This window comes from Pseudorasbora parva, chromosome 19, assembly GCF_024679245.1.
Source record: "Pseudorasbora parva isolate DD20220531a chromosome 19, ASM2467924v1, whole genome shotgun sequence".
In the NCBI taxonomy this organism is placed as follows: Eukaryota; Metazoa; Chordata; class Actinopteri; order Cypriniformes; family Gobionidae; genus Pseudorasbora; species Pseudorasbora parva.
In genome coordinates this window covers 5,621,439-5,631,404 of record NC_090190.1, presented here as the reverse complement: position 1 = coordinate 5,631,404, position 9,966 = coordinate 5,621,439, and positions in this window count along the sequence as shown.

Genomic DNA, 9,966 nt, shown 5'->3' with positions numbered 1-9,966 from the left:
GCAGCCATAGAGCACCTAATGGGATAAGGAGAGAGCGGAACGGTAGGTGAGGCCCGTCTGACTCTTTCTCTGCTCCGCTCTGGCCTGAGTGAGGACAGCCGAAGCAGACGGATATAAGCCGGTTCACAAAAACACTTTTGCTGCTCTTTGTCAGATTTCTTATGCAAATTTGGGTGCGTTTCCTTGATTCCAGGGCTGTAACCACCATAGACAAAAAATGAAATGGACAAATTGTCCCCCCTAATATTGATTTTCTCAATGCTGCTCTGCTGCACTTCATTACGCACCGCTTTGTTTGTTATTAGGATGTCAAAAAGTGTTAAAAGTAGGGCCGGGACTTTAACGCGTTAATTAAGATTAATTACGCAAAAATTAAATAACATGATTTTAACCACACTTATTTTTGCACCGCGGAACGTTTTTCAATGAATGAGTTTCGACGGACCGATTATACTGGAACGCCAACTAGCGTTCACGAGTCACAATATTTTTTTACTATGGTCACAACAACAACAAACCATAGTGAACATGAACGAAGAAGCTGATGAGACTGCTTGGCCCCCGTGGATGGGAAATTTTGTTTTAAAAAACGAAAGGATGGAAACGTTGACAAGAGCATGGTTGTGTGCAAGCTATACAACAAGGAACTTGCGTATTTTTTTTTACAGTCTATGGTATCCCCGCAGCACATCGAGCCTCAAATATCACAAATATGCTTTTGCTACACTTAATGGCAAACACTGCACGGGTCTGCTGGACTGAAATAAATAAACAATATTTTGTTGATTAAGCTTATGTATTCAGTCATTATTCAATTTAAATGATTAAAATGCAAAATAGGAGCAGTTGCTTCAGACGTTCGGATCCCATATTCAGCAACTTTTTTTTTAATAGCTATATTCACAGCATGTACAACCAAAAATTCTTGTAACATTGTTAAAGTGCTATAATGGGCTCTTTCAAATGCATAATTTACTGATTTCCATTTTAGTGAATTGTTTTATTGTCATTATATGAAAACGGAGCTTGTTATGCGACTGAATGGTGTTCTTTCAGCGTGTGTCTTATAATTGGTGTTTTTTCACGCTGCCTGTTCAAATGTTTCTCTAAATACTTCCTTTCAATTAGTAGCCTATAATGAGAGAGGATGGCCTCTGGGCAGGCAACTCACTTTACTTAGCATGCAGATCTATTCATATACGGATTCATATGCTAATCACTGCTAATTGAACCAGTTTGTTGGGTGTTTTCCTGGGTTTAATGCTTCTTTGGATCTGACCGCACAGGGTGAGAATGCTTTACTCAAATAGTTTGACTAAAAGTGAGATGAGGATAACAAAATAAAGAGGGAAGTTCACACTGTCACATCAAACACTGACCAGAACGTTTTCTGTACTTCTGTCAAAGACAATGAGTTCAAGTGTTGCCCATGATGGATGGATGGATGGATGGATGGATGGATGGATGGATGGATGGATGGATGGATGGATGGATGGATGGATGGATGGATGGACGGACGCAAAGATAGATAGACAGACAGACAGAAAGACAGACACAGGCAGACAGACAGACAGATAGATAGATAGATAGATAGATAGATAGATAGATAGATAGATAGATAGATAGATAGATAGATAGATAGATAGATAGATAGATAGATAGATAGATAGATGGATGGATGGATGGATGGATGGATGGATGGATGGATGGATGGATGGATGGATGGATGGATGGACGGACGCAAAGATAGATAGACAGACAGACAGACACAGGCAGACAGACAGATAGATAGATAGATAGATAGATAGATAGATAGATAGATAGATAGATAGATAGATAGATAGATAGATAGATAGATAGATAGATAGATAGATGGATGGATGGATGGATGGATGGATGGATGGATGGATGGATGGATGGATGGATGGATAGATAGATAGATAGATAGATAGATAGATAGATAGATAGATAGATAGATGGATGGACGGATGCATAGATAGATAGATAGATAGATAGATAGATAGATAGATAGATAGATAGATAGATAGATAGATAGATAGATAGATAGATAGATAGATAGATAGATAGATAGATAGATAGATAGATAGATAGATAGATAGATGGACGGATGCATAGATAGATAGATAGATAGATAGATAGATAGATAGATAGATAGATAGATAGATAGATAGATAGATAGATAGATAGATAGATAGATAGATAGATAGATAGATAGATAGATAGATAGATAGATAGATTTTTGCTCAGATATATCAGTTATGATGCAGCAGCTCGTTTAATGATTGCTTCATCACAGAGCCACCTGTCACTGACTGCGAGAGCGCGCGTGTCAACGTCCGTGTAGTGACCGCGCGCGTGTCAGCATCAACAATATCATGAATAATGAATGAGCTGCGCGCTCACCGCTGAGCTGAAGCTGCTCACGGGATATTCTCAAAGTGGCCGTGGACGTGACCAGCAGCGCTCAGCTGGAGCGCCGTTAATCTGTTAAAGTAACGATGTTATGTTAGGTTGGCTCCGTTTAAGTTTTATATTCGAATACAAAGACATTTAGCAAATATAGATATATTTTTCTCGTTCACTTTATAAACTATTTTTAACCCCAAAACAAAAGTCGCCTACCTGTTTTCATTGCTTTTGAAAGGATTTACACAGGAAAATGAAGCCACGGATTTTACTGACCTTCCTGACGTTTGCTGGTTCTTGTGAGTATAAACTTGTTTATTTTTACATTGTAAAGATATTATAGCCTAGCTAGCTGTACGTTTTAGTCATTTTGTTTAGAATAGGCCTATTTACCAATTTGTGTGCATTTTGGGGTTTATTACACACAAAAAAATACGAGAAGCATACTTTGGCTAGAAGGATTTAAAGATCACATTTTGAGTTCTGTATCAAAAAAAGAATATAATTTTTCTTTTATTAGACAACGACTAACCTACAAACTGTCTGAATGCTCTTATTCGGATTTATGTCCTCAGTAGTTCGTCACATTAATAAATTCAAATACTGGAATATTTATATTTAATATTTTTCTTTGCTTAGTCTTGCCTTTAGCTTCACCAAACACTTGTCTTAGTGTTTCTTTATCCTGATGAAGAACAAGCTATTGTTGCTCAAAGATCTATTTGGACTTTAAAAGTTCATAAAAGTAATTTCAGCTGTTATTATTCACCTTCTTCCTTCTATATGCTGTTTTCTTTGTTAAATTAGTATTCACAGTTTCTCACTTAATAGAAAACTTATGACAGATTTTTGTGTATTTGAACACATTCAAATTTGAATATTGGAATTGTAATATCTAGACTAAACATATAGCTAATGGTTTCCATTCAACTAAGAGTTCATTTTATGACAGTCACTGTAACAAATTCCATCCTAGTTAAATTGAAAACTAAGGTTTAATTGCTGATTAAAATCGAACCCTTAAAATAGTACAATTGACAAGTTGGCGACAAAGATTTTGGTATAATGCTTAAAACTTTAGTGTTAAAAGAAAACACAGAAAACTACAATTAATTAAATGTTTTATCACAAGGCAAAACAATGTTTTGATTAAATTTGATTTGAATTTGATAGGCTATATTCTGATTATCTTATTAATTTATATATTAAAAATAACGTAATATAGGCCTAAGTTATCAGGGTAGAGCAATCAAATCCTGCATTAAACCTTTTTCTTTTCAATAATTAAGATTTTATAAGAAACAAAAGTTTGTTCAACTTGAGTATTGAAATAGAGAGACTCAATGGCTTGACTTATAGGACAGTTTATTTTCAAACCAGATGTTATTGCCATGAGGTTAGATCAGAATAAATCTCCTGTGGAATAATAAATAAACATAGTGGGAAAGTTGAACAGACGGAGATGGGGAGTCTCAGGAAGGCGGGGGGAGAAAACAGATGACCTTACAGACAGAGGGACTGCAGTGACCTTGGGCGGTATTAACCTTTGGGGTCCCCTCCTGGACAGCGGAGCGGTCCAAATCGGGTGGAGCGAGAAGAGAGCCAAGGAGACAAAAGTGGCCACCTCTCCCCACCCCCTTTGACCCCAACACCCTGATCTCCATAACACTGCTCCAGCCTTACTGGGAAGCAGGGCTACATTTAAAATCGTCTTAAAGCTGTTGGAGGTTTATGTGTGCATGCCTGAATAATCCTGCCACAGACTCCTCATCACTCTAGAAAGCATAGGATGCAGCTAATTCGGACAAGACACTCATCCAGCTAATCCACACACAGGGCGCAGGCTGCAATGGGTGGCCGATGTCTCTATCACTGCAGGAGTAAGAGTAATACACCTTACTACAGGGACCGTTTCCAGACAGCAACATAGTGTCGGCCCAGATCCGGCTCACATCTGGTACACATGGAATCGACAAAATGATGCTGTCTGGACCTGATCTTCACAGTATTTCTCCTAACAATATGAGTTTCATTTGTATACTCAAAATAACTTCCATCTCTAGAACAGTTGTTGTGAGTGATCATGTTTACTAAGAGCAGTCATTGCTCTAATTGATGCAATACCCACTTTCCTCACAGTAATGAAGCTGCCGTAATAACCTATAATACGATGTGCTGGCTAATCGGCCACAAAATTAGTTTGGTTATAGAGGCCTTCCAACCAGTTTCGATGGTTCGGCTAAAAAAAATCATCAGGGTTCATCAAGCCAAAGAGGAACTAATAGTGGCATTAAAACTCACATGTTGCAGCAGAGGGACATTTTAACCCTTGGTTGCTCCATTAATGAGATTGGCTTAATGGAAGCATTGGACCCCCTTCTGGTCCTTATCCCAATAATTAAAGACCTGAGGCCATTGTGATGGGGTGTCCTCCCCCTGCAATTGGAGCATATTGCTTATTGATCTTACCCAAAGGTTTCATGTCTGAGAAAGACTTTTTCATGAAAAGCTGTTGACCTACAGACATGATCTAATTAATAGAAAGACATACTGTATATTTGGCTGAGTATCATTATATGTCTGAATAAATTGCATCTTAAAACATGAGAGTCAGATACTTGGGCCCAGTTTCACAGACAGGGCTTAATATAAGCCAGGATTAGGCCTTAGTTCAATTAGGGCATTTATAAACGTGTCTTAGAAGAAGAAGAAAAAAACATTCCTGGTGTGCCTCTTGACAAAACAATGGCACTTGCATATTTTAAGAAATGTTGCTCTCAGTTGAAACAGCTCAAATATGCATTTTAGTCTAGGACTAGCTTACCAGAGTGGATGTTTTCAGAAAAGTTAAGGATATAAAATTAGAGCACAAAAGAGCTAATTGGTGAGTGGTAATTGGTTAACAAGGAGGGCGGGTTAAACTGCAGGGGATTGTTTCCTCTTAAGTGTGTTTGCATGACTTTGAACTTGGCATATGCCATCTAATGGCAATCAGTGTTTAAACAAAAGACAACTTTGGCTCAAATGACCAACACAAAGGAGTGTTTGTGTAGACGGCTTGTGGCTGTTGTAGTCAGGAAGAATTTAACTCCTATTATGGAGTCAAAAGAAGCCCACCCGGAGCAGGGCGATCCCCCCTTTCCACCCAGCGTCTTTACAATTCCTCCCCCAAGTTATTCAGCTATTGTTTACGTTAGATCTCCTGCTGCTGCCATGGATATAATGGGAGAAAAAGAGAGCGAGAGGAATTTGTGAATGTTCATATGCATTTAGAATTTCTTTCAAAGGCATATATCACTTTTTCAGGCAATGGTAGGCCAGTTTCAGTAATGCAAAAATCTTTCTGGACAAAGCAGAGACATATAGAAATTAAAATGAGGGTTAAAATTTGAATATTTGGCCTGAGTCTTATGGCTCTGGAGTTTGCAGTTCCAAATCCTTGGAATATTTTTTCCCCCACGAATCTATTTTTGTCTCTCCTCAGATTAGCCAAAACAGACCTGTGCAGATTTGTATATGTACACTAAAGTCTGGGTTCAGTATGACTTTTAAAAAGAAAAGGGAAAAAAATAATACTTAACTGCATTAAATTTATCAAAAGTGATAATAAAGACCCTTGCAATGTTACAAAAAAAAAAAAAAAAGTTTTACTTCATGTTCTTCTATTCATCATAGAATCATGAAAAAAAGTACCACATTGGCTGCTGAAAAATCACGTTAACTATTATATTATATTATATTATATTATATTATATTATATTATATTATATTATATTATATTATATTATATTATATTATATTATATTATATTAATTATATTATATTTTTATAGGTTATATACACTGTATATATTATATTTTAACATTTTATTTAATAGTCTCATTGTTAAATGTGTTACATGCAGTTACTATAGTAATAACTCATTTATGCATAATTACATGCACCTAACCCTAAAACAAACCAAAACCTAATCCTAACCCTATGGTAAGTGCATGTAGTTACTTAATATTACTCAGTAAATGTATAATTACAGTGTTACAAATACACTTTAAAATAAAGTAGAACCCATATATTATATTAATTATATTATATTAATTATATTATATTAATTATATTATATTATATTAATTATTTTATATTATAATATATTATATACTAATTATATACTAATTATATATTATATTTATTATATTTATTATGTTATATTATATTATATTATATTATATTATATTATATTATATTATATTATATTATATTATATTATATTATATTATATTATATTATATTATATTATATTATATTATATTATCGTAAAGGGATGGTGAGAGTGTTACAGATCTTTGCCTCATTGACCCTTCAGAGACTCTGATTAGATGAAGGACATTAGAATAATGTCTGGCCTCCAACAATAGTTTGTGAAGTTCAGGTCCAACCTTAGTTTGGGGACAATGGCCCGAATTGGGGGCTGGGACTGTGTTTGTGACTGGACACAGGCTGTGTGCCTTAAGCCCCACGTTGTTCATCCACCCTTCACCAACTCTCTCATGACCCTTTAGGGACCGAGGTCACAGCCTGAGGGGTGGGGATGGGTGGGGATCTCCTGCTGCTCAGAGCACCATCTACAATCCCCCAAAACCCCATTTCTATCCACCTCTCATCTGAATTATCTGAATTATCCCCAGACTTGAGCTCTTAATCACACTTCTGTCCGGGTCTCATGCAGGTTGTAGAGGGTTATTAGACTTTATAATCAACATACCCTATGCACTAACATCACCGTTGTGGTGAAACCATGGAGATCTTGATTTAGATCGTGTTTGAGGTATAATGACGAACTTCTCTAATGGAAAGATCATGGAATCCATTATGAGGTGGACAAACCTCTTTCTTACGAAACAGAATATTAAAACATTTTATTGTTCTCTGTGGTTAGTGTTAAAGATCCAGTCCATTTAAATCCATGCTATCATATTTCCTTATTTAACTGGAAATATCAAGTGAAAATGTATATTATATTTGTAAACCCATACCTTTATTGCTTAGGCCCATGTGTTATACTCTATATCTGTGAATCCAGCTTGTGTGACATAACCCCCCTTCCCTTGGGACCTCTGAATTTCATTAACACTTCGGGTGCAGTAAGCCAGGGAAGGGTCAGATGTAAGCTAGCCCTCATAAAAATGAAGACGGAAGACACAGACTTGTCCCATCTACATCTGCTCAGTGTGTGAGATAACTGGGAGCATAAGGAGCATCCCAGATATCCCCTTCAGTGGAAGACTCAAGTTTACAGACTCAAGTACTTATATTTTCCATGAGGTGATTGAGCTTTTGAAAGTGTCTTGGTTAATGTCAGTTTTTGCAGCAGTGGTTTCCTAAAGTTTGCATTCAAAATAGGCAGCCTTATTAGAGTGAAACAACACTCTCATAGTTCTGGATCAAACTGATAATGAAACCTAAATCTAAAAAAAGTTAATTTAGTCATAACATTACAATGCATAGTATGATATAATGATTTGTTAAATATATTTAAGTTGTGTTATTAAATTATAAGTGTTTTTAAACATTAACTTTTAGTTAGTATTAGGTGATGGTTAAAGGTAATCTAAATGTACAAATTCACAATGAAATATCCAATATTAACACACCACTATTTATATATGTTTAATCTTATTATCTATCATTATGGTCACACATTAGATTAGCCCAAATTCTCAATATTAACTAACTATTAAATAAAATGTTTGCCTCAATTAACTAATTACTGCTTATTAATAGTTAGTAAGGTATTTGTTAAGTTTAGGTATTGGGTAAGATAAAGGGATGTAGAATATGGTCATGCAGAATAAGGCATTAATATGTGCTTTATAAGTGCTAATAAACAGCCAATATCCTAGTAATATTCATGCTAATAAGCAACTAGTAAATTGTGAGAATTGGACCCTAAACTAAAGTATAAATTATTGTTAAAATCTCAAATATTGCCGATATATTTTGCGTCCCTATAATACTAGCATAATGTCTTTTTTTACAGCTCTAAATGTCAAATAATACGCATCTAGATGCACTTAAGAGGTATCATTCACCCCAAAATGTAAATTTTGTTGTAATTCAAGAGATTCCAAACCTGTATGACTTTATTTCTTCACACATATTTTAAAGAACTGTTTTTGTCCATACAATGAAAGCCAATGAGATCCAAAAACACACCTTTATGGCTGATCAATCCCTATAACTAAGACTTTATCTTTTGACATTCATGCTATGGCTGTCATGATCAAGTGCAGGTGGCGTTCGAGGACCCCAGTGGTCAGAAATGAGTTTATTTTAGTGCATATTGAATGGGGGGGCGGGTTATATCCACCTAACAGATGCTGAAAGAAGGTAGCCTACTTCACATCTCATCTAATGGAAGTTCAAGAGCAGACTTTAACACAACAGCTGCCGAGACACTGCCATCTCCAGAGGTCACATTAAAGGTTGCTTTAGGTCTGGAGTTCTCCATATGAAAAGCTCAGAAGATGTGTGGAATGGCCATGTAGCGAGTTGACAATGAGAGAGGACTGGGGTGAGCCAGTGGCATGGGAAAGTCACCCTGGAATCAGACTGAAAGGAAAATGTGACCGCTGGGGGGTTTGCAATTGTGGGGGTTTGTATAAGTGGGGGGCAGATGGTCCAGACTGAGAGAGGTGCAGAAGGCTCCTGGTGGTTACCGAGAGTTGTTTTTTTGGGTGTCGTCACAGGCCTATTGTCATCAGGGTGGGTTTACTCAAAAGAGATTCCTCTAACTTGACCCCATAACTCACCCTAATTCTCCATCCCTTCTACTCTGGCTTTGTCGCAGCCCTCTATGCTTCACTGGCTGCATTGCGTTTGTCTCTATTGTGACGATCAGGTTTGTTTTGATGAAACTGAGTAAATATGCTTAGATAGTAAAGCTCACAATGACGTCAGTCCTGAGATTTTTCCTTTTAGTTTGAGTCTTGATGTGACAAAGAACAAAGACATATGCAACAAACACAAAAACACATATTAAAAACTCAAGATCTCTTGTAAATTAAGGTGAGACCAAAAAGGACTTTAGCAGTTGTAAAATAAAAACACATTTCAAGTAGATAGCTAACTTTGTCTTTAGAAGTTGTCACATTTCTTTCTATATTGCTTTAAACAATATACAGCTTCACAGTAATAAACAAGAAACTAACGGTGTTGCAAATTTACGAATACAATTTAAGCTCTGAAGCAGCTCTAAAAAAACCATAGTGCCATTATTCAGTTCAGTGTTATTAAATATAGTTCAATAACAGTGTGAATGTTGCAATGTGCATTAGTTATGAAGCAAATAGTGTCAATATTCAGCTCAAATCAGTTACGTTTTTGTTGGAGAGTTCATCAATTATGAAACGCAGTCGATTTAACTATAAAGCAGCTTCACAGGAAACAGGAAACAGTTTTCATTATACAGCTTAGTTCTTATTCATTTGTCAGTGCAGTTAAATTTATAATACTGCTGAATAATAAATGCCTTTTAAACCTGAT